Raw genomic sequence first — 26,876 nt, forward strand, 5'->3', positions numbered from 1 at the left:
ATTCTGTCCTCTGGGATCCTCAGGGACAGGAGAGGTTGCCGCGTAGCGAGGCAGCAGCCCGCGTACCATGAGGAGAAAAATAGAGTGATAGTGATGAGGCGCCACGCGCACAGGTTCATCCGCATGCATTCACGCTCCTCTGGGCCCCGCCCTGCCAGCAGCAGCAGCTGAAGCTAATTACAGACAGACAGACAGACAGCTCCTACTCCAGCTCTGCTCTCAGCCTGTCAAGTCCACACCCCCACCCACCCCTGGGGATGGCCTGAGCTCTCCAAAGGGGTGTTGCCTGCTTCACAGCAGAGGGCCTGGAAAAAACATTGGAGAGCGCACGCAGGGGGTGGGGGGGGGTGCGGGGGTGGATGAGGCACGGCAGGGGAGTAGGAAGCCGCCATGTGAGTCCCTGTCTGGAGGGGGTAGGCAGAGAGGAAGAGATGAAGGGGGAATGAACTGCTGGCTGGGATACAGCTGCAGCTTTGTGCCAACAGATGTGTTTTCTTGGCAAGCAGGAGCTCAACCCCTCCCTTCTCCTTCATTTGGGCCTACTCAGGAATCCCCTCTTAACCCTTTTCCTCCTGAAATCCTTGACTTCCTCTCCAACTCTTTATCTGGCCCAAACAACAACAACAAAAACGCAAACACAATCAATGGCTGAAGGGTGAACAATGGACCCCCTTTAAACTCTTAATATCTCCACGTCCACTTCTTTCCACCTGACAGATTACCCTAACTCCCCGTAAACCAAGCCAGTCCCTCTGCTTTTCTGACTCTATATTCCTTTTTGGCAGTTTCAGTGGTCACCCATGACTCCTGGCTCCCATATCTTTGTCTGGCGCAGACAGCCTCTCCATCTGCCTCATTACCCATCCTAACACACGCACAAATAAACCATCTCCCTCTCCAATTCCAGCCCTTCATTCCTCATCATTCTAGAGGCCTGTCCCCAAGCCAGCCGCTCATGCCAAGCCCTCAAGATTGGACCTCAGAATTTTAAAGTAATCTCAAATTATGTTCTTGGAGGCATCTCCAGGATATCTACAGATAAGCTGAGAACTTTAGAAACTGCGTGACCAAAAAAATAGTAATAAAGTGTCTTTGTCTTAAAGTTGTTTTTTTTAAAAAAGAAACAAAAGTGGTATATCGCTTGCTAATCACAAGGTCAGAAGTTAAAACCTACCAGCCACTCTATGGGAGAAATATGTGGCTTTCTCCTCCTGTAGAGAACTAGTTACAGTCTCAGAAACCCACAGGGGCAGTTCTAGTCTGTCCTATAGGATCGCTATAGGACAATTGCTGTAGGTGTTAGAATCGACTTAGTGGCAAAAAGAGTGAGCATATACATTTATTCTACTAAGAAAGAGAGAGAAATATGAGAATGTGAAGGGAAATAAAAAAGAGAGAGATACTAAGAAAGATTTTTTTAAAAAGAGGAAGGGAGAAGGAAAACAGAAAGACAGAAACTGTGGATTTCATACCAAGTGTTCCACTAGAGGGGAGATCCGTACTGTTTACTGAAAGGCCACGCTCACATTCTTTCCTATGTTTGGCAGCGATATGAGCAAATAGAGCCCTCCTACACAAATAAAGGTCCTCCTAGATTTGGACATTAGCCAAAGGAATGGGTTACAAACACAGTGGCCTTGGATTTCTGACAGCCTCAGGGCTGGTGAGGGCCGAATTCAAGTTTCTTCCTTCCTGTTCCCAAGGTGTCTTGCATACCATACTCTGACACAAAGGAAGGTATCATGATACCCACACATGTGATGGTCATAGCTAAGCAACTTCAGGTTTTAGAAGGAAATAGAAAGGTTTGCCACCAAACTCAATTTGAAAATATGCAAGATGTAATTTACTTAAAGCACTTAATATGGGTTCATGCGGCTCCATGTATTCAAATTGCACCATTCATTGGCTGTTTGACAGTGACCAGGTTACTTAGCCTCTCTGAGCCTGTTACCTCCTCCATAACATGGGAATAATAATGATACCTAGCTCATGTTTATACACAAAGCACTTAGAAAGGTACCTGGCACAAACTCTCACTGCCATCCAGCCATGTAAGTGGTCGATCAATGTTAATAATTACTATTTTCTTGATACATCTGCTGCCCTGGGCTAGCAACACAGATTACAGTTCTTATGGGGCCTCCAAATGAAGTTGGTAGTGGGCCTTTAGCATGCATTCAATCAGCATTTCATTGACAGCCTGCAATGGGCCACTCCCTCCGCTAAGTCCTGGGGTTCCTATAGACAAATAAGACATGATTCCTGCCATTCATACTAACCAATTCCCTCAAAATAATTTTTAGTTAATAGTTCCTTGATATACATGGAAGGAAGGGGGGGAAATATCCTCCCTCAATCCAAGATTCATAGGACAACCATGGGTGAAGTCTGGCTGAGCATGAATTATCATTCAAATTTACAAAGCACATCGTGAAACCAGAAACAACAAAGCAGAATTGGGTACTCAAAGCTTCAGATGTGGCAACGAAATAATATAAAACATAACATAAATGTTACACGTATTTACAAACACACAGACGCACTGAAAGTTCTCGAAAATATTCATAAAGAACAAAAGGCTAACAGAAAATAATTAGAAAACACATCTTTTGACAGCTGACAAAGGTAGGGCTCAGAGAAGTGAAGGGTCTTGTGCAGCATTACACAGCTGATAATGAGTGACTCAAATTAGATTTTTCAGGGTTTTGTCTACTGTTCCTTTGGCAGACTTGGTGACTGGGGCTGTGATGCTAGTCCCCTGGAGTGATTCAACAAGTGAAAGGAGTGAAACACTGTCCCGGGTCTGTAAGAAGTACAAACATGAAAAAAATAGGATGTCAAACCTCATGGAGCTTACAATTCAGTAGAGGCATGAGACTGCACATGCTTAAAATAATGTATTTTAAAGTAAAAACACAATTGCCAAGAAGTTGACTCTGCCTCATCTCCTCCCCCCACGCAGAAAGGGTAGAACTGTTTGATAGGCATTGTGAAAGTGATTTATCTGACAAGGGACTAATTTCTAAATTCACAGAAAATACCAACACCGTAACAACAAAAGGACAAACAAGCCAATTTAAAAATGGGTAGAGGATCTGACTAGATACTTTAGCAAATATGTTCAGGAGATCCGCAAATATATTTTTTTAAATACAATCATTAGCCAGTAGAGAAATGCAAATCGAAATAACAATGAGATATTATCTCGCCCCAGCATTTGTTGTTTGCTGTCATATTCCAAAACAAAATGAAGCAAAATTCTCTGCCAGCCAGTCAATTCTCATAGCGACCCTACAGAACACAGTAGAAATGCCCCTGTGGGTTTCCAAAACTGTAACTCTTTGTGGGAGAAAGAAAGCCTCATCTTTCTCCCTCAGAGTCCCTGGTAGTTTCAAACTACTGCCCTTGGAGCTAGCAGACCAATGCACAACTACTACAGCATCAGGATGCCTCTATCTTATTAGCAAAGTTCAATAAGATCGAAAACAATACATGCTGGTGAGGGTGTGGAGAGACTAGAACTTTCCTACACTGCTGGTGGGCCTGGAAAATACTGTAGAAAAAGGATGGTGCTACCTTAAAACGTTGGCAGTAAACATATCATTTGGAGCTGCAATCCCACTACTGGTGGATACACAGGAAGACATGCAAGTTGAACAGGCATTGTTGCTGTTAGGTGCCATTGAGCGGGTTCTGACTTTTCCAGACCCTGTGTACATCAGAGGGATAGTCCATTCAGTCCTGTACCATCTTCACAATTGTTCTTTTGAACCCATTGTTACATCCATTGTGTCAATCCATCTCATTTTCATTGACCCTCCACTTTGCCAAGCTTGATGATCTTTCCTATAGACAGGTCTCTTCTGCAAACATGTCCATAGTACCTGAAATGAAGTCAGGCCCTGCTTGCTTCCAAGGAGTATTCTGGTTGAACTTCTTTCAAGAGAGATTAGTCTAGGGTACTTCAATATTCTTTGCCAACACCATCATTCAAACACATCCATTCTTCTCCGCTCTTCTGTATTCCATGTCCAACTTTCACATATATATAAGGCTATTGAAAATACCATGGCATTGTGTAATCATGAGGCATCAAAGACCCAGAACTAAAAATTAGATAGATGTGAATGAGGGGAAGGGTAGAGTAGAGACCCAAAGCCCATCTGTAGACAATTGGACACTCCCTTACAGAAGGGTCACAGGAACAGACGAGCCAGTCAGGGTGCAGTATAGCACCAATGAAACATACAACAGAGAAGTGAGTGAAGGGAGATAGTGGTTGGTGTGACATGAAAAAATAATAATTTACAAATCATCAAGGGTTCATGGGGTGGGGGGAATGAGCTGATAGCAATTGCTCAAGTAGAAAGCAAATGTTTTGAAAATGATGATGGCAACAATGTACAAATGTGCTTGACACAATGGATGGATGGATGGATGGAGTGTGATAAAAGCTGTACAAGCCCCCAATACAATGACATTTTTTTTAAAAAAAAGAAAAGAAAATATCATGGCTTGGGTCAGACACATCTTAGTCTTCGAAGTGACATCCTTGCTCTTCAGTGCTGTAAAGAAGTCTTGTGCAGCAGATTTGCCCAGTGAAATGTGTCCCTTGATTTTTTAACTGCTGCTTCCATGAGTGTTGATTGGGGGGTCCAATCTAGATAAAATCCTTGATAGCTTCAATCTCTTCTCTGTATATCATGATGCCTAGTGGTCCAGCTGTGAGGATTTGTGTTTTCTTTCCATTGAGTTGCAATCCAACGCTGAGGCTGCAGTCTTTGCTTTTCATCAGTCAGTGCTTTAAGTCCTGCTTACTTTCAGCAAGCAAGTCTGTGTCATCTGCATATCGTAGGTTATTAAAAAGCCTTCCTCCAATCTTGATGCCAAACACGTATGAGTAGGCAAACAAGACTACACCCATGAACATAAATAGCTTTAGCAGAGAATATTTCTACATGCACATTTGTATGTACAGTAAATATCTCCATGTTTATAATAGAGCTGACAGGGTGCAAACTTATGAAAATGCCCTAGCCATAACCAAAGACCTTGGGACTGAAGGTTTAGGACCACCATGAAGTCAGTTGCCGTAATATAGTTCACAAAGACAATGCTCTATAAGGACTGCGGTCTTAAAAGCTGATATATGGCCCTCTCAGATGCACTCCTCATTACAAGGAAAGAAGAGAAAAGAAAATCAAAGACTCAAATTGTCCAGTGGACCACAAGAACCTTAAGCTCTACAACACTAAGACTAGAAGAACTGGGTGGTCCTCAGCTACTGCCACCAAGCACACTGATGGGAGCAACAGAAGTTCCTTGGCAGAATGGGAGAAAAAACATAAAAGGATATTCAAGATCAGACAAATGACTAGCCTTCCTACTCTAAAAGAGACTGTTGGAACCCCTGAGACTACAGCTTTTAGGTATCCTTTAAACCTAGAACTAAACCCAACCCTGGAGAACAGCAGACAGGCCTATAAAGAGAACAATAGCACCCTCGAGGAATGTATTTCTCAAAACAATTAACCACAGGGATCTGATAAGGCAGCATTTGCCCCCCAAACAAAGGTCAAAAGGCAGGGACAGTAAAGAAAGATGAATGGATATGGGGTTACAGTTTTACATTGAGGGAATTGCTACTCAAGATATAAAACAACATGGTGGGGAACAAACAGTTGAATGGTAAACTAATTTGCTCTGTGAGATTTTTACTTAGTGTCTCTCTCTCTCTCTCTCTCTCTCTCTCTCTCTCTCTCTCTCTCTCTCTCTCTCTCTCTCTCACACACACACACACACACACACACACACACACACCCCATTCCATACTATGTTCGTCTTACTGACCTTTCAGAAGTAGTCTCCCCACATATCTTCAAAGGCATTTCTGGATGAACTTGCAGCTGCAACCTTTCTTTTCCTTATTTCCACTTTTTCTTTTTTAACTTTCTATTGTGAATTAGGGAACCCCGGTGGTTAGGTGTTGGGCTACGATCCCCATGAATGGCAGTTTGAAACCACAAGCGACTCCCCCTGGAGAAAGACTGGGCTTTCTACTCCTATACACAGTTACCAATCTCAGCATGGACTCAATTGCGGTGAGTTTGGTTTGGTTTTGTTACTGTGGATTGGGTGAAGGTTTACAGAGCAGATCAGTTCTCCATTCAACAGCTCACACACATTTTGTTTCACCTCATTCATGGTGATTCCTCACATTAACATCTCTTATCCTGCTTCCTCTTCCTGTCTCATGGTGTTACTCTGGGTAGACTAGAGAAACGACTTCATAGATACTCATATGTGTATAAGAAAGAGCATTACATACAAGAGCAACTGAATATTGAGAAAGCATCCCAGCCCAGTCCAGATCAAGTCCATAAGTTCAATATTAGCCCATATGTCCAATACCAATCTATTAGGTTCTCTTCAGACTCACAAATGCATGCAATGATGCTTAATGCAGGAGGATCACAGGACAGTGGGTTGAAAGTTTTGTGGATCCAGTGGCATTGTAAGCATCTCCGTGCTGGCAGGGGTCGCCACGTGACTTCGCCAGCTCCAGAGGTTTGGTTGCATTAGGGTAGGTCCATGTGGCTCCCAGGGTGTAGTGTCATGTGTCTTGTCAGTAGAGCGTCTCTCAGGGAGTGTGCAGAGAGAGAGTATGTCTCTCGCCTCCAAGGAGGAAATACAGGAGTTCCCAGAATTCTCAGGAGAAGGTCATGCCCACACAGAGGCTTCATTGGCTATATCCTGATTGACAGGCTGGACTCCAACCCTACACTCCTAATCCTCAAATTGACACCAGATTATGTAACTACCACACTCCTGTTTCCAGTCCTCTTTTTCTCTTTAAAAAAAAAAAACATTTTATTGGGGGCTCTTACAACTCATCACAAGCCATACATGCATCCATTGTGTCAAGCACACTTGTACATATTTTCATGTTCAAAACATTTTCTTTCTACTTGAGCCCTTGGTATCAGCTCTTCATTTTCCCCCTCACTACCTTTCCCTCGCTCCCTCGTGAACCCTTGATAATTTATAAATCATTATTATTTTTTCATGCCTTGCACTGTCCGATGTCTCCCTTTACCCCTTTGTCTGTTGTCCATCCCTCTGGGAGGGGGTTATAGATAGGTCATTGTGATCGATTCCACCTTTCTCCCCCCACCTTCCCCTTATCCTCCTGGTATGGCTACGCTCAGTATTGGAGTTGATTTGCTCCGTAATCAATGTTTCCAGTTCTTATCTGTATCCATGTACATGCGCTGGTCTAGCCATATTTGTTAGGTAGAATTGGGGTCATGATAGTGAGGGGGAGAGGAAGCATTAAAGAACCAGAGGAACGTTGTATGTTTCATCAGTGCTATACTGCACTCTGACTGGACCGTCTTCTCCCTACGACCCTTCTGTAAAGGGATATACAATTGATTACAGATTGGCTTTGGGCCTCCACACCACCTTCCCCACCCCACCCCCTCATTCACATTATGATCTTTTGCTCTGGGTTTTTGATGCCTGACACCTGATCCCATCAACACGCCATGATCACACAGGCCGTGTGCTTCTTCCACATGGGCTTTGTTGCTTCTCAGCTTATGGTCACTTGTTTGTCTTCAAGCCTTTAAGACCCCAGACACTATATATTTTGATAGCCAGGCACTATCAGCTTTCTTCACCACATTTGCTTACGCACCCATTTTGTCTTCAGCGATCATGTCGGGAAGGTGAGCATCATGGAATGCCAAGTTAATAGAAATAAGTGTTATTTTCACTTGTTTGTGGAGTCCCTAGGTGGTAAAAATGGTTAACACCCAGTTCTGCTATTAATGAAAATGTTGTAGCTTGCATGAGCAGCCATCTAAAGTGCTGCTCTTCACCTTTCTCGTTCGCACTCTCAGAAACTCTGGGGAATAGTTCTACTCGGTCCTCTCGGGTCACGATGAGTCCTATGAATAGAATCAAGTAGATTCCAGTGGGTAGGTGCTATGAAGCCATTTACAAGTGTTAAGGCAAAGAAATTGTGTCAAACGATACAATTTGCTGCTTCCAAAAGATCATTCATGCCACTCCAAGGAGAGACAGCAAGGAGCCTGGAAGCAGGCATCAAAACAAGAGAATGCCCCAAACAAACTTACAGATGTTGGGTTTATGCTGACTCATAGAAACCCTCTAGGACAGGCTAGAACTGCCTCTGTGCTTTTCTGAGACTGGAACGGTTTATGGGTATAGATAGCCTCATCTTTCTCCTGAGGAGCAGCAGGTGGTTTTGAGCTGCCAACTTTACAATTAGTAGCCTAACGTGTCACCACTAAGCCACGTGGGCGACTGTAAGGCAAGAGAAGGTATAACGAAAGCAATAGCAGAAGGAATGGGGGCGGGGAGGGAAGGATGGGTCAAATTCAAGGAATATTTTAAAAGCTGACTTGCCAGGGCTTAGGGCCTGGATGGATGGAGAGGTGAGAAACTGGGATTCATGAAAGACAACCTTTGAGTTTTTGCCTTCAGCAAATGCCATTCATTGAAATAATGATCACAGAAGGAAGATCATGTTGTGGGAGATGGATTAATTTGTCCTTGGTCTTTGGGACATCTAAGTGAAGACATCTGATAGCCAGATCTAGAGCTCAAAGGAGATACCTTGGATGGAGATGAAGCTTTGGGATCATCAGTACATGGTGGCCCCCAAAAAACCCCAAACACCTCACTGCCATTTATTCCATAGTGGCTCATAGTGACTCTATAGGACAGAGTAGAGGGGCCCCTGTGAGTTCCAGAGACCGTAATTATTTATAGGGGCAGAAAGAGAATACCCAGTCTCTTGCCCCTGGAGCTGTCACTGACTTCAAACTGCCAACTTGGCAGATGGTGGCCAAGCTGTGTGAAAACTGGAATCAAACCAGGAGAATGTGGCAAGGACATGGGACTCTCATGGACCTGGGCATATTAGTAGTACTGTATTTAGAAGTCAAGTGTCTAACCAAGTCTAGGCTGGGACCATGGAGTGGCACATAGGGAGAGAGGATATTTCTGTCTTCACATCTCATAGCAATACCTACTTTCCACTATTATCAAGTTGAATCTGACTCATAGTGACCTTTTGGTCACAGAATTGCCAGCCCCTTTGGATTTCTAAGGCTTTTAATCTGTACAAAAACAGACATCTTCATTGTTCACCAAGAGACAACTGGTGGGTTTGAACTACTAACCTTGTGATTAACAGCTCAATGTGTAACCCACTGTACCACTAGGACTTCTTCTCCATGCAAAGAATACAACAGGTATCACTGTCCACTCAAATACTACTTTTAGCACCATGTGTCCTGGACGCGCATCCACTTGGGATTCACTTTAAAATACATGGAAAGGAAGACAGGTGATAACAGGCTTTGATGACCCGCCACTTGAACTCGATCTCAGGGTCTGTGCCTCTTCTATTACCCCAGTGTGTTTATCGATTTCCATTTAAAGGGTGATTTATAAGGCTCCTGCCTATAGGGTTTCCCCCCACCCCCCCTTCTGAACTATTAGGAGGTTATGTTTCACATGCAGGTAAAGATTGCCTAACCCAGTCTTATCAAAGCAGCAAAACAAATTCAGCTTAAAGGGCAGTCTGCGAAAGAATTCATTCAGCCTGGATTTAAAATGTGTGAAAATGAGCAATTTCCCAGCGCATCATTGGCCATGACTATTTGTAAATCTCCTCTGTGGGCAAGTAGATTGCCAGCAATCAGCAGGACCAGCACAAATGATGGATGGGATAATTGTCCATTAGAGGACCGATAACTTCTGTGCCGTGGGAGGGTGAGACAGAACACATACATGATAGATGGAAGATGTGTTAGCTAATGTTCTAGGAGTTGCAGCTCTGTCGCTGGAAGTAACCAGTTTCTGACAGAATCAAACGCATGTTCTATTTAGAAACCCCTGCTTCGAGTTAAATTCAATAGCATCATTAAAAGCTACTGTTCAAAAAACACAAAACATTTTCCCCTCAAAGAAATCATACCGCATTAGAGAGAGAGAGAGAGACAGAAAGATTTTGTGTGTGTGTGTGTGTGTGTGTGTGTGTGTGTGTGTGTGTGTTGCCCTTAAATCCTCAATTCCTTGCACAGGGGCTGACACAGAGCACTCATTGAATGTTTGTTAAAGTAACATGAAATGAATTAATACATTGGTCCATTCATTCACCTGGTTATCCTTCCACAGGTATCCATTAAAGACAGACACTTAAGAGCGCTGACTCTGGAACGAGATAGGGCTTTGAACCGGTCCTTTTGGGTGAGACCTCCTGCAGATCATGTGCCTTTCCACCCCCTGAGAGAATGAATCAGAAAGGTACACTTTCGCCAAAATGCCCCCAGGTGATTCTTGGGCTGATTAAGTTATCAGAATCACCTGCAGGCCGGAAGCAGGCAAGGAACCAAGACCTCACTGCCATCCAGGGGCCTCCAACTCATAGTGACCCAGCAGAACAAGAGTAGAACTGCCTCCTGTGGGTTTCTGAGACTAATTATGGATACCAAAAGCCTCAGCCTTCTCCCTTGGAGGGCCTGGTTGATTGTGAACAACTGATGTCGGGTTAGCAGCCCAAGATGTAAGCCACTATGGGGAGGGTAAACAACTTTAAAAAATCACTTGAGGATCGATAAGAGTCACCTAAGGATATTACTCATTCGGGGTGGGATGGGGGTAGCAAATTCTAAGCAGGGTAGTGAACCAGACAGAACCAGTTTGAAGGATAGGTGCCAGATGCTTCGGGCTTCAAATTCCGGTTCCAAACAGGTTTGTAACCTGGAGCACAGTCTGTGTGATGCCTCCGAATTAACCGAGAAGAAGTAAAAGTACGTGCCCTCAAAGGGCTGTGTGGGAATTAAATGAGCTAGTCTATGGCAAATATCCCATAGCAACCCAGTGAAGAGAGAGTAGAAGTACCCTTGGGGGTTTCCGAGGCTGTAAACCTTTACTGGAGCTGAGAGCCGCATCTTTCTCCAGTAGTGGTTTCCAACTACTGAGCTTGCCGTTAGCAACACACTTCAAAGGCGATCTTACGCATTTAGAGCGGGCCTGACCCATAGTAGGTGCTTACCAAGAGCAACTTCTATGATTGATGTTGTTTGTAGATGGTAGACAAGTCTTTGTCAAGTAACTAGATCCATATGAGAAGGGAATTTTTTTTCCCTTAAGAGCTGACAAAGCTTTGGGCCATAATTAGGCTTCATTAAAGTGGTTATATATCCTTCCCAGCTCGGAGCCACACTGCCCCGGGCCTGCCATTCCTCCATTCTCTAAGATGGAGCCTATCTTAAAGAAGTGCCCTTCTATTGAGAGAAGTCGGAGACAATGGGGAGCAGGAAGGTAAGAGGAGGGAAGGGCTGACAGGGATCCAATTTACCCTCCACATACAACCCCTGCCACGTCCCCATCATAGTTAACTGCTTTGGGTATTTTTCTAAGTTTTTGTATAGCTCCTTCTGGCAATGATTCTAACTATTAATTGCTGGTTTTAATGTTTATCCTCTTGGTTCTGTTGAACAAGATCACTGTTGGTTTTCATTTTCAGACCACATATTAAAGAGCACTTGACTTGGAAAGACAAGAAGACAGTCGTCTGTGTTGATTATGAGTAGATCCAGGTGATCCAAACAATGGACCACAGATGAGTTTTAGGGTCTAGAGTACATTATCTAACCTCTCCGAGCTTCCATTTGTAGAAAAAGGCAAACAACCAAGTGGTTGTCAAGATGTAATTGAAACCATTTACAGGGTGCCCAGTGCAGAGATGAGAGGCCCTGGGGGTGTATTGGGTTACACATCGAGCTGCTAAGCACAAGGTCAGCAGTTCCAAACCACCAGCCACTCTACAGGATGAGACTTTCTGCTCTTATAAAGAATAAATCTTGGAAACCCACAGGGGCAGTTCTACCTAATCATATAGGGCCACTATGTGTCAGAGTCAACTTAATGAAATATATATATATATATATATATATATATATATTATAGTGTATAGAAGTACTCCATGCATGGTGGGTATTGGAGGCCTAGTGGGTTACACATTGGGCTGTTAACCACACGGTCAGCAGTTCAAATCCATCAGACACACAATGGAAGATGAGGCTTTCTGCTACCATAAAGATGTATAGTCTCAAAAATGCATAGAGGCAGTTTTACTTGATTTGAGGGCAGTGAGTTTTACTACAGTCATCTTGTGGTCCCAGGAGTGGAAACTGAAAGCCAAGGTGGGTAAGGGACTTCTCTCTGCTCACATAGCTTATTCAGCTGCAGAAACTTCTAACTTCTGGGTTTAAATCAGGCCAACCTTGTTCAAGCCCCACTGATAGTCACCTGACTACATTCACCGGTCACACTGAGTTTATACCTGACAGATGAATCTGTTTTCACTTAAATTTGCTCTTCCTGCATATGTCTTCTCCGAAGGTCCTCTGAACAGCCACGGGGCTATAGCTTGCTTGTCTAGTATATGCTCAGCAAGCACTTGCTGAACACTGGTAGTGGCCTATCAATTTAACAAGCAAAAAACCACAAACCCACTGCTCTCGAGTTGTCTGACTCATAACATTCCTATATAGAATTTCTAAGACTGTAAATCTTCATAGGAGCAGATAGCCTCATTTTTCTCTTTCACAATAGCTGGCAGGTTTGAACGGCTGACCTTGTGGTTAGTAGCCCAATGCCTAATCAACAGCTTCCCCAGGGCTCCCACAGTGTAGTTCGCACATATCACCTGTGCAAGCAATATAGGGGAAAAAATGGAATGAGAGCATTGGGTTCATACAAGCCTTGGTTGAAATATTATAATTAGTGTCTGAATCTAAAGCATGTATCAATGTTGGATAAGTCATAATCAAAGCAGTAGCCTTAGCTGCAGCATCAGTAGTAGTAAAACAAACCAAATCAAAACAAACAAAAAATTCACTGCTATCAAATGAATTCCAACTCAGAGCAACCCTACAGGACAGAGTGGAACTGCCCTTTGGGATTTTGGAGATCCTAAACCTTGACAGTAGACTCCCTCATCATTCTCCTGAGGAGTAGCTGGTGGGCTTGAACTGATGACTTATGGTTAGCAGCCCATATTGTAACCCACTATATCACTGGGCTCCTTAGAATTAGTAGAGGCAGCAGTCATGAGTAGTAACATGCAGAGTAGGAAATGACCCTAAGTATAAATATCGTTTTCAAGGGCTGACTCAAAAGCCAATCAAACTCACTGCCATTCAGTCAATTCCAACCTATAGGGCAGGCTAGAACTGAGCCCATGGTTTTCTGAGACTGTCACTCTTTACGGAAGCAGAAGCTTCATCTTTCTCGTGATAAGTGGCTTAGTGGTTTCAAACTGATGGCCTTGCTGTTAGCAGCCCAACGCAAAACCCAGTATGCCACCAGGGCTTCTTGAGGACTGTGAAGGACCCAAATCAGCACGGGGAAGGCAGTTCAATGTATTCAATGTAGTTCAATCTGATAAGTCTGTTTGAATCCCAGTCTTCCCACTTACTGACCTTGTGACATAATGTTCTTTGAGCGTTAGTCTCATTTGGAAAACGAAGCTAATGACAGTACCTGCCTCACAGCTTTGTGGCAAGGCCAACTAAAATGTGGTCTGTAGTGCATTTCTCACGGAATATAGCATCAGAGCATAACCATAATTATCTGGAGGATGCAGGACTGCACAGTGTTTTGTTCACTTGTGAAGAGGATCATGATGAGTCAGCGCCTACTTGACAGTACCTAGCAGTGACAGCGCAACACAGAAACAAGACAGGTGAATGCGATGGATGACCCTGGTTTGGATTCCAGACCCACAAAAGAGGACACTGTGGAAGCAAAAACGTGGAAGGCCCTCAACAAGATGGATTGGCATGGTGGCTGCAACAATGGGCTCAAACATAACAATTGGGTAGATGGCCCACGAGCAGGCAGTGTTTCCTCCTGCTGGACATATCGTTGCTATGAGTTAGCATTTACTCAACTGCACCTCACAAATAAAAGAAGGTATCGGGAAAGAATATGAGAGTACTAAAAGAACAAGCATCTTGGAAGAAGTACAGTCAGCTTGCTCTGAAGAGGCAAGGATGGTGAGAATTCAGCTTGGGTACTTTGGACATGTGGTCAGAAGAGACGGGTCCCTTGAGAAGGACATCAAGCTTGGTAAAGTAGAGAGGCACACAATGACAGTTATTAGGATGGGCAGTGTTTCAACTCAATGGCACCTCACAATCACTACCACCAGCACCACCAGAGCACATTATAATGGCTCCAAACAAACTCTTTTATGAAAGACTGAATATGCATTGCCAATAAAATAGCATGAGAGAAAAGCCAGACACCCTTTAGCATGAGATCTGAAGCATGAAGAAGAATCACCCAGTAAAGTATCGGCTAACAGTTAACAACCTGCGTCTCACCATCGAATAGCTAATGTTGGAAGTCCTGGAGCGTCACCAGGGCAAACCATGTCCCAGCGACTATCTAAAAACTGCTTGCTTCACATGAGAGTACACTGCAGCTAAACCTCCGAGGAGACTTCTGACTACGATTAAGTGTTTACAAGGATAAGCACTGAGCGGGGCCCATACCCATAAGCTCCTTCCTCAACCACTTCCCAAATGGGGGGACACGCATGCGCCAAGAACCAAAGAATTCAAAACAAACAGAAGGAAAAGAAAAGAAAACCCAGTCAAAGCACCCCCCCCCCCAGTGGTTCTTGCTTGTTTTGACATGCAATGAGACTAACATTCAGGATTCCTGGACTCTCTTTTTTAGTATTTGGATTGGCTCATCACCAAGGCAACTGAATAGCATTTTCAAAGTGCAGAGGAGTTTAGTGAAGATCTCTTATCTTCAATAATTTCACCTCCTTCAAGTTAAAGCAGTTAAAGACTCCCTTGGAAAGAGCAGAGAAGTATTCCCAGGGCATCTAAATTAAGGTCTCTTCAAGAAACCCAACAAAGTTGTCACCTCCCAGTGCAATATACACACATGCACACATATACACATACTTATACATATATGCACAATACCTATAAATACACACACATACATTTACAGATCCAGGTGTGTTAGTTGCTTTTGAAGAAATTTAAGAGGTGACCTGTAGGTTTCAGTTCTGACACAGAAAGCACTTTATGTTCCTTGTTGGCAAGTGTTTACAGCCCTGAGTGGGAAACATCTGGTTTGAACCAGAAGGTGGTGATTCGCTCACAACGGATTGGGCCAGTAAATACATCTTTGCCTCATGGTCGTGTATCTGGCCCCGACATGCAAAGTCGTTCTTCCCTGGCCAGAATTCAATAGGTTAATGTCAGCAGCTGGCAGAGGTCTGCCTGTGGTTACTGTGTCACAAGCACAAGGCTGTCAGAAAGGGGAGCTCAGTTTGTCTGAGGGGATAGAGACTTGGTTTGGCAGGCAGGGTGCCAAGCGGCCTTGGTCCAGGGCCACGATCAAAGGTGCAGGGGACAGAACAAACAGGAGACATTGCTACAGAAAAAAGAAGACCACGGGTACCATTTGCTGAGCACTGCGGCTGTGGCAAGTCTCCGAGGTCCATTCTCTTTCGATCCCAGCAAGAGCCCCATTTTACAGAAAGAACCGGGAATAAGCCAGAAGACAAGGCAGTTGGCATCGGTTGCCAAGAAAAACTTAGGAACCTGAGTTCTTTACAGCCAGGTGATGAGGATTTAGATAGGTGTCTACCTAACCCTATCTCTTCAGCTGACTCCCATCCTGGACCAGCTCTCCCTGTCACCTTTCCAGGTGGCTGGCAAAGAGACAGAGCTGGTTTGTCAGGGCCTGGGACTAGAAAAGGGATGGCTGGGTGCCTGTCGTAGGTTCCTTCGAAGAAGTTCATGGCTCCGTGCCATCCACCTCCAACTAGCATGCTGGTGGGAGAAAATGAAAAACTAGCCAACACAAAGCTTAGCACCTGCCTTTGAACTCTGTTTGTAGGTCTGTAATCAATGATGGTCCATTCCGTGTTTGAGAGTAAGCTGTTGGGCCATCCTCCCTTACCCGTGAGTCACTGAAAATATGCTTGAACTTCCTTCGCAGAGCAATCAAGGCGCATGCCCTTCTTAAACTAGCACACAATAGAAGTCACAACGGAACTCTGATGCAGGAATCGCCTACACAGTCTCCCTGGACAGACAGACAACATTCGCGTTCTTTTGTTCTGGAGCCAACACCATGAGGATTTAGCCAACAAGGAAGCTGTATTGCCGCGTGCCGCCACTAGGGGGCAGAACTCCCACACGCACGAAAAGCAAGCATCATGGCCTTCAGATCGCAGCGAAGCCCAAGTTCGTGAACTGGAGTTCCACTCGGCTGGATGCTTTAAGAGGCTAGAAAGCCTCCTTAAAGAGTATCTGCCTCAGAGCGGTCTATTGACACTGGGATGGGCTGGGGCACTCCAGTGGAGGGGCTTGGACAAGAATCTCAAGTGATGACAACAGGATTGCAATCCCAGCTGTGTTACATGACCAGCATATCATGATTGCCTTTTCATGCAAACGACAATGACACAAGAGTCACGGGCTTCTGCACTCTCCTTAGTGTAATAAAACAATGGCTCGATTCTTTTTGAGGACAGAGGCAGCGCATAGGATGACTGGCTGTGCTGTGCAGGGTCCTGTGTGTGAAGGGTGAGGCACAGTAGGGCAGCAGACCGAGGACTGGAAACTGGCCTCTGGAGGCCAAACCTCTAGTCAGGGGTGGGGATGGGGATAAAGAAATAAATAAAGCCATTCAGTCTGAACGGTCCCACTCGTTCTCTTGACGGAGGCCAGTGGGGAAATGTGGCACAGAGCTGATTGAAGCAAATTCTGCTTTACAAACCAGCCGGTTTGGGGTATTTGTTTATTTATAACTCCCTCCTCCTGCCCTCCCTCACCTCCCACACACTCCGGGCCTTGATCTTCAAAAAAGATTGAAGATGGGATTTGAACACTGGAAGTTTGTGTAAATCCCAAATGCCTCGGCTACTTTGTAAACAGACAGCAAAGAAAATCCTTCGCATCAAAGGCTGGTCCTTTCTGGTATCCTCTGGCGCCAGGGGTCTCTTGTGTGCATACACCCTTAGCCCCAGGGCTACATGTTCAGATTAACCAGGGAAATCAACGTGAACCTCCTCGGTGTCCCTAGGGTTGGTGTGACCCAGTATGATTGATAACTCATGGTGATACACCCCACTGCCATTGATGAGCACAACCCAGATCACAACCCACTGCCATTGAGACAAATCCATTCTGACCCAGAGCACTCCAAGAGGACAGGGTGGAACTGCCCCTGTGGGTTTGCACGGCTGTAACTCTTTACAGGGCTCGTTTTTCTCCCGTGACACGACTGGCAGGTTCACGCTGCAGATCACGTGGTTAGGAGCCCAGTGCATATCTATGTCGACAACCACAGCTCTGTGCATTTTTATACTACTAAATGCACTGTGTTTTCAACATGCTACTTTACAAGGAGTAATTTGCGGTCCTCTCGCTTAGCATGGCTAGATTTTAGCTACCCACTGCCATCTAGTTGATTCTAACTCAGAGTAGAACTGCCCCTGAGGGTTTCCGGGAGTAGGGCGCCTCATCTTTCTCCTGCAGAGTGGCTGGCGAGTTCGAACTGCTGACCTTCTACTGAGTAGCCCGAATAGTAAGCCATTACACCAGTGGTTCTTAGCCTTCCGAATGCCGCCACCCTTTAATACAGTTCCTCATCCTTTGATGACCCCCCGAACCATAAAATTATTTTCAAAAAAAATTATTTTCACTGCTACTTCATAACTGTAATTTTGCTACTGTGATGAATCGGGAGACCCCTGTGAAAGGGTTGTTTGACCCCCCCCCCCAAAGTGGTCACAACCCACAGGTTGAGAACCGCTGCATTATACCACTGGACAGCTCAAAAAATAAATTAGCATAGCCTTGTGAGTACATGAATTCATGTAAGCCGAGCTTACGAAGAATGTTTCTGTTGTAACTATTTTAATGTACAAATAATAAATGTCTGCTGGAACACTTCACAAACAATTTATAGTCAGTCCTTGTGATGTCATAGCCTTTGACCGTGTCGCAACTATGCTCTGCACATCTGCGCCGCCCCCCCTCCCCCACCTACTCACAGGGTTTCAAGCCCATAAATTGAAGACTTAAAGAATAAACTCAACAAATATTTTTTTGGTGGCGATCTGGACTAGGTGTTGGGCTGCCAACCGCAAGGTCATCATTTCAAACCCACCAGTCTCTCTTCGGGAGAGAAATGAGGCTTTCTGCTTCGGTGAAGAGTTCCAAAAACCTGTATAGGGCCCTTAAAGATTGGAATCCCTTTGATGGTAATGCATTTGGTTTGGAGTCCCCTGGAATAAGGAACCATGGTGACAGAATAGGTTAAACATTGGTCTGCTAACCTCAAAATTGGGGGTTCAAATCCTACCACCCATTTCACAAGAGAAAGATGAGGCTTTCTGCTCCCATAAAAATGTATAGCATCAGAAACCCACAGGAGCAGTACGATTTCAGACTGCAGTGAGTTCAAGTTTGGGTACTCTGGCAAAAGATGCTCCTGCTCCTGATACAGGGAAGCCAGAGTTAAGACACCACAGTCCCTGTACTTTAGATGCTCACAGTCTCATGAGAATGACAGAGCAGGCAACCACTACAGAGTGGCGAGTGCAGCGAGTTCTTTGTGAAAGGCGTGTCGGAGGTTGCAGGGATGCCTGCAGGCCACAGGGAGAGACCAGTGAGTGATGTACTGCTTGCACTGGAGACCTGGGCTGCCTTGGGCTCAATTTCTGGCTCTGCCTTTCACTAATTGTGTGATCTTGGATCCTTGGCTTCACCTCCCAGGATCTCAATTTCCCTCATCTGTAAAATGGGGCTAAAAATAGAATCTATGTCATTGGGTTCTTATGAGGCTTAAATGAGATAATCTCTCCCAAACACTGAGAACAGTTTTTGGCACATAGAACCTCATAAAACAGTTAGCCTTACACTTTTACTTCTTTCTGCTTGATTTTCCTAAGACACCGTGTCTGGGGAGGGAGACTCCAAGGGCTGATTCCCCCAGCAAAATGGTTTTGATGAACTCCTCCCTGTTTGCCTGAAAAAAATCCTCTCTTCTCGCTGTCCTCCCCACTATGGCACGACACCACTGAACCCATGTGTCCACTCTCAGCAAGCATATGCCTGGCAAAAACCTCAGGCAGGAAATGTTTCACAGATGGTCAGCCTACTATGTGTTGGGCACTACTCTGGAGGTGCTGAGCTATACAGACAAGAGCATGTGTGTAAATGTATGTGGTGAAGGTGATGAAGGCGGCACTGACAATTAAAAGAAGCTGGGAGGGGGCAGGCGGGAATTCCCTCTAGTGGACCAGCAAAGGAGTATCACAGCAGTTCACATTTATGCGGAGACTGAAAGATTAAGAAGCAAGCCTCCTTGCAGCCCCAAATCAAGAGCAAGGACCATCTCGGCAGAAGGAATAGCATGTGTAAAGGTCCTGAGGCAGGAGAAGGCTTTGGGGAGATTCCAGAAATAGAAAGAAGAGCCTGGCCGAGGCACCTGGCCCTGGTAGGAGGGGAGAAAGCAGGCAGGAGGAGAGCATGCGTTTGGCAGATAAGCAAATGGAAAAGTCAGCAAGATGAAGGGACTTACCCAACATGCCTTGCACGTAGTAGGCGCTCCGTAAGTTGTAGAATGCTCAGTCAGCAGGGCAGAGCTGAGGCTGTTTGCCTTCCAAATTCACAGTGAGATTTCCCACAACAACTAAGAATCAGCTACCCAGGCTGAGTGAAACAGAGTCTTTTTTTTTTTTTAATTTTTTTTTTTGTTGTTGTTGGCGGTGGTGACTCAGAGGCAACACGCATTGGAGTGAGGGGTCGAGTGGCCCCAGCTGCCGCCTGAGTATAAGGGGAGGGGGCGGGCTCAGGCTGTGGCTGAAGCTTTTTAGCATGTTTATGATGAGCTGAAAGCACTCCCTGCTTAATTTAAAATACCACTCACACATACACATACAATCCGGCAGCTGGGGGAACTGCCAGGAACTGGAGCTAAGTGTAGAAAATTGGAGGATCAGGACTATCGGGTCCCCAGCCCTGGGTCTCAGCTCCCACAGTCTGTTTCAGACCTCACATGGTCCTTTCCCTAACAGAGCCCCCCTGCCCCCCAAACGTTAAGGTGAGGAAGGGGGCTGTCATGGTTTGAGGAGGGGCAGCTTCACCTGCCTTCCTCTCCATCCACACCTATGACCATGCCCAAGACCCAAACCCATCCCATCGCAGTGCCTCCCAACTGGCCCCCATCTTCATGTTCCTGGACATCTGACCATTGGAAACATTCCTTTGGCTCCTGAGCACAAGCTGCCTGGGCCGGCAGGCTGCTGCTATTTCAGGTGTGTGTTTCTTGTCGCCCCGGCCACGCGGGGGCCCCCAGCACACACTTGAGGAAGGGAGTGCTTTGTTTGGTATTCTCCACGGAGCTAGCTCGGCACAGTAGTATGTACACAGCAAGGGGCCCATGGGCCCTTGCGGAGGGCTCGCCTGAGAGCATCATTTGCAAAGGCTTTTGGGTGGAGACGCTGCTCTTAATTGAAAAACAAGATTTTTCAATATGACTTAAAAAAATGTGAAAACCCTGAGAATATCCAGTTTCCTTTCCCCTCAGGGTTCCCTGCTGACAAACTACATTAACCAGCAGCCTCTCGCCATAAAAAAAATGTCCCATCATTCCTGTCTTTGGGTCTATGTCTGCCTGGGAGGCCCTCTCTCTCAAGCCTCACCTATCAAAATCCCAACTCAATCTCCAATGCTCTAGTGCTCTCCGCACCATGAAACATTCTCACTTACAATGCAGTGCTCTTGTCCCTGTGGGTCTCTCTTTTATGGGATAGTTTGGTTTGTTGGAATAATCTAGGTTCATATCCTAATTCCAGTACTTCCCAAGGCAAGCTCAGTTTTCTCAGCTGGAAAAACGGAATCACAACTCTTTTACTTTTTCTAAGCTATAGTTTATCTATCTCCCCTCCCCCTCCCTCCTTTCTTTCTTTCTCTTACCTTTTAATTGTGAATTAAATGAAGGTTTACAGAGCAGATCAGTTTTCCGTTCAACCATGTATACACATGCTGCTTCATCACATGGATTGCACTCACTTATTGCACATCCTCCTGGTCTTTCCTATTTTCATTTATCCTTCTTTCCTGGCCCTGCTATACTTCTGTTCTTGAGTGCCTGCTACCCTTTGACTCATTCAAATGGTTGATAATTCTAAGATGTGTGGACCTCCCTAGTGTGATGGGTCCCCCTTATAGACATGCCATTTATTTGTTTCTTTGCATTTCCTGCCTGAAAATTGAGCCATGGGGGTGAGTTAATGTCTAGACCTGAAGGGTGGTTAAGGGCCAGGGAGCAGCAGTGCTGGCTGAGATATTGGAAGTTACCGATGAAATTATGTCCGCAGCCCACTTAACACCAAACTTGACCTGTAAACCAAACAAACACTCAAACTCACGGCCATTGAATGCATTCCAACTCCTAACGACCCTATGGGACAACTGCTGCCGTGAGTTTCTGGAACGGTCACTCTTTATGGGAGCAGGCAGCCTTGTCATTCTGCTGAGAGGCTGTGGTTTCAAACTGCTGACCTTGAGTTTAGCAGCCCATCGCCTAACCCACTAAGCCACCAGGGTTCCTATTTGACCACTGGAGCTCAGTACATTTTCAGCCATCATGGGAAGCAGAGTAAGGCATTGACTAAGAGTCTAGACTTTCAAGCCAGATACACCTAGGCTCAGTCACTTCATCACTGTGACCTTAGGTCAGTCACTTCCTCACTGGGGCCAAGTTAGTTTCCTTCAGGGTAAAAGGAAGTAATAATAGATCGGCTGCCACCACCACCCCGCCCCCCATCACAGAACTTGCTGGGAAGATTCCAGAAGGTAATAAATGCCAGGCAAACCACTAAGCACAGCCTGGTGGCATAAAGGGTGCTCATTCAGGTCTACACAACCCTGCCACCTACTAAACTCTTTAAAGGACACAGACAAGAGTTTACTTATCTTCACATCTCTTGCTGCCTGGCCTAGCCCAGAACCTCTGCAGCTGGCAGGCCCACAATAAATCATTGTTGAATTGAATCGCAAACCCAAACCAGATGTTCAAGTCAAGCTTTCAAGCTGATGACTTGGCCCTTACTGGGCCTTTGGCTCCCCCTCCTTCTGGGCTGAGCAGCCGCTGTTGTCTCGGTCTGACTCTGAGAGGGTGAGGCAGGTCTGTGCAGAGAGAGAGAGAGGTGGCGGCAAGGCCAGGTTTGGGAGAGGGATTTAGAATAAAAGTATACTGCCTCTGCTTCCTCCTTGGCATCCCAGACCAATTCCCTGGGCAAGGAGCTATCAGGAAATCCCCATGGAATGAAAAGCGGTGGGCTTTATTCCCGAGAGGACACACCCAAACCCTATGCCTATCCAGTATCAAGCCTGTGGAGCAAGCCTGCCTGTCCTTACTGAACCCCAGAACACACGAAAACAGGTGAAGATGTAAAGAAGGTAGTCCATTTGCCTTTAGAGGAGTGGCTCTCAACCTTCCTAATGCCACGACCCTTTCATACAGTTCCTCGTGTGGTGGTGACGCCCCAACCATAAACTTATTTCCATTGCTATTTCATCACTGTCATTTTGCTACTGTTATGAGTCGGGAGACCCCTGGGAAAGGGTCACTTGACCCCCCCCCAAAGGGGTCGCGACCCACAGGTTAACAACCGCTGCTTTAGAGGATTGCCCTTCCCATACACACCCCTGCCCCAGGACTCCTGTGAGGTGAACATCTTGAGGACTGGGTCTCAGCGTGGACCAGGGCCTGGGTCACCTATCCTAGCCCCTTCAGGGTTCCCAGTCAAACCTAGCCTGCCTGACCCTGGGCAAAAAACTCCCACCGTTGCTCCTCCGGCCTTCCTGCTGCTTCTCACTCTATCGCATGGGATAGTACCTCCCCATAAGGTTGTTTATGCAAATGAAATGAGCTAATGTTTGCAAAGCACTCACCACGTGCCTGGCGCATAATAAATATTGCTCGCTGCTCTCTAATTGGATCCCGACTCGCGGTAAGCCCTCTGCACATGGAATGAAACGTTGCCTGGTCCTGTGCCTTCCCCATGATAGTTTGCAGATGGAGAACCCCATTGGGATCCATCGGGTTTTCAGGAGCTGATTTGTGGAAGTGGATCTCCAGGCCTTTCTTCACCATCTGCCTGAAAGCCATGCAGTACCACCACACAAACCTTCATTGATAGGCTTTTCTGTCAATCCAATCCAAGTTCACTGCCATTGCACCAATGCCAACTCACAGCGACCCTATAGGACAAGGTAGGCCTGCCCCTGTGAGTTTCTGAGCCTAGAACTCTTTACATGAGCAGAAAGCCCCATCTTTCTCCCAAGGGGTGGTTGGTTGTTTCCGACTGCTGACCTTGCAGGGAGCCACTATGGCTCCTTTTGCTCTCCTGCCTTGAAGGGGAGAATTCCACTGCAGGACCGCCATATGGCACACGTCTGGGTTAAATGAAAACAGAAATATACTTGCGAAGGAAAACGAGTCTAGAGGCAGGGGAGACACATCATTACAGCCTGCCCTTGGAGCCATCTGAACTCTTGTTTCAAATCTGTTTGACCGTCTCAGGCAGGAGGGTAATAACAGTCGCAACCCCAAAGGCTGTTGGGAGCCTTTCCTGAGCTTACCTACATGCACTCAATCAAGACATAGTATTCTTCATCTAAATCTTGGAGTGCATAGCTCACCCACCCTTTTTTGGGGGGGGGGTGCTGGAGTGCCTCTTGTAAATTCTAACACGATAGGCAGTTTTGGAAATCCTGATGCAGCAAAGGAAAAAATTCAACGTTTTGGCAAAGAAATTCCTAAACATTTTATTTCAGAGCCAGAAAAAGTGTGTGTGGGGGGGAAGGGGGAGGCATTTCTACACCAAACACATCCAGGCGATCCGTTTCCCCATTCAACAACCCTGATCCCTAAAAGCTAGGTCCAGTTTCAAGGAGATTTTGAAGGCCACAAGTTGAAGGGGATGAGAAAGTTCTTGCAAACAAAAGCCAGCTTTGTTTTGCTACCCAGCTTTGGGGGAGAGAAGAAAGTAGGAGGAGGTGGAGCAGGAGGGGGGGGGGAAGGAGGAGAAGGAGGAGGAGGAGATGAAGAAGAAGAAGAAGAAGAAGGAGGAGGAGGAGGAGGAGGAGGAGGAGGAGGAGGAGGAGGAGAAGGAGAAGGAGAAGGAGAAGGAGAAGAAGAAGAAGAAGAAGGAGGAGGAGGAGGAGGAGGAGGAGGAGGAGGAGGAGGAGGAGAAGGAGAAGGAGAAGGAGAAGGAGGAGAAGAAGAAGAAGAAGAAGAAGAAGAAGAAGAAGAAGAAGAAGAAGAAGAAGAAGAAGAAGAAGAAGAAGAAGAAGAAGAAGAAGAAGAAAAGATAAACCCCTCAAGACAGGAGTTGGAAAAGTACTTGACAGTTCTCCTTTGATTCCAGCAAATCCCACTAGAATTAGCAAGACTCTTAGTCATGAGAACCCTGATCAGAACAAGTCTTCTCTACTACCACAACCCCGCACCGCCTCTGTCACCAACCTGCAGCAAGGTCCTCAGCGCTTCAATACATTTTGGTTGCCGATCTCCCTCCGTGGAAGTCCAGGATGCTATGTCTACAAAGGTTGCCCCACTGCCCAAACTACCGGCTCACAGCATCAAAGAACCGTTTTTGAGAACAGGAGGTGGGAAGGGGTGGGGTGCCAGTATCCCTCAACTCACCACTCTGGCACCATTCTTAATTGGAGGGGGGGCGCAATTCTCTCCCAGTCTTGATCCACTGTAGTCATAGGGAAACACTGCAGCCGCTCCATCCAAGAGTCACACATCTCATGTCACAAAACTTTCCCAGGGAGAGTGTTCTCTCCCCCAGCCGAGTCACTCCATTCATTCCATCTGCCAGTCAGTCGACAAACATGGGATTGTGCCAGACACGGGTGTGACTGACTCCCTGGGCAGAATGGAGGCCAGCAAAGCGGCGGCATAGTGTTGGCTCTCAAGCCACTCCAGGTGGGGAAGGAAACAGACAAGTCGGTGAGAGATTATTCCAACCCCGAAGACAAGGGAAAGGGGTGCCAGGGATTTGGGGAGAGCCGACTTAGAATGGGAGAAGAGCAAAGTGCCATCCTCTACACAAAAGCCAAACCAAGCCAAACCTCGCAAACCAAGCCAGCCATGTGGCTGGATTCAGGCAAGTGGGACAGTAGCTGCAGTTAACAAGACAGAAGGGGCTGAGTGATGAAGTGTGGGGTTCATTTCATTGGAAAGAGTGCGGGGAGGGGAGGTGGCTTTCACTTTAGGAGGATTTGATAGCTGAGCAGAAAGAAGGATGGACAGATCGATGTTTTTCAAAAGATCACTCCAACAACTGAAGAGCATGGCCTTGGAGGGCATGGGCTAGGTCGCAGGGACATACGAACCGTCATGCCAATCACCTCAACCCCTCACTGCCCAGCGGGGTTCCAACTCATAGAACCTAATGGGCAGAGTAGAACTGCCCCCAGGGACTTTCCAAGACTATGATCTTCCTAGAAGCAGACAGTCACGTCTTGCCCTCTTACCCCCATCCCCACCATGCTGCTGTGGGGGGTTGGGGGCAGATTCCAACAGTTGACTTTTCAAACCCAATACCAAGCACTTTAGCCGCTGCATTATTAGGATACCCTCCATCAAGATACAAACCAAGGGAACAATTTCTCCACTTACAGACTGTGCCCCCTTTACAAAGACACTCTTCCTTAACCTTGGCATGCCTCAGTCTCCCCCTCCAGAAAGCAAGGTTGTGCTAGCATCTCCCTTCGGGAAGTGCTGAGAGGTTCCCAGAAGTTCCCCATGCAAAGTACCCGGCCGATGGGCTGGTATACAGAAGGCACCCAATTACTACCCCCTTCCCCTCATTCCCTTTTCTTCCACCTCACCCTTCCTTCAAGGCTTGTATGGGGACGGAGCCTGGAAGTGGTGGCGGCGGCAGGCTACTAACCCAGCTAGTCTGACTGCAGAGGGCAGTGGAGAAAGTTTGAAAGTGTTCTTGGAAGGACAGTTACTTTGAAGGTCTGGTTAGCCAAGTGGAGGGCCCAGCTGAGGTTGGAAACGATGACTTTCTAGTGGGACTAATCAACAAAGGTATGGCCTCTTCTCCAGCCATGTTCCTCCCTCTGGGTGTAAGGGCAGAAGAGGAGGCTGTCCGTTAAATCTCTCCCGGCTGGGGAGTTCTGCCTGGTGGATGTGACAGACAGAGCGAGCCTGGCAGGAGAGAGGCAAGATTCTGAAATCAATTTTCCAGGACTTCCGACACACAGCTGCCTACCAAACTCCACTCGGGGGCCCCTAAACCAGCTGTGGGACTTTGAGCAAGTCACTCGACCTCTCTGAGCCTCAATCTACTCATCTTTTGAAAACAAACAAACAAACCCCAAACAAAAAGACAGCAGCAACCATCTCATAGAGTTACTGCAAATGACATGAGATGATTGAAATGCTGTGGGAAGAGATTTGGCACATACAGATTCATTGTTATTCTCATCACCATCCTCATCGTTTACAAGGAGAGAGAGAGACCGAGACCGAGAGAGAGAAGAGAGAAGAGAGCAAAGCGAGAAGAGCTGACAGGTGGGAGGGTGGAGGGGGCTCAAGAGCCTGAAGAGGAGGCTGAGGGCTCACCGAGAAGGATGGGAAGGATGGAGGGAGGAGAAGGTTCAGAGATGGAGTGATTTGAAAGGATGATGAAGCATGGCAAGGCTAAGATGGGGGTGTGTCCTGGACATGGACCATGGATGTTGAACTCACCCAGA

This window comes from Tenrec ecaudatus, chromosome X (assembly GCF_050624435.1).
Source record: "Tenrec ecaudatus isolate mTenEca1 chromosome X, mTenEca1.hap1, whole genome shotgun sequence".
Classification (NCBI taxonomy): domain Eukaryota; kingdom Metazoa; phylum Chordata; class Mammalia; order Afrosoricida; family Tenrecidae; genus Tenrec; species Tenrec ecaudatus.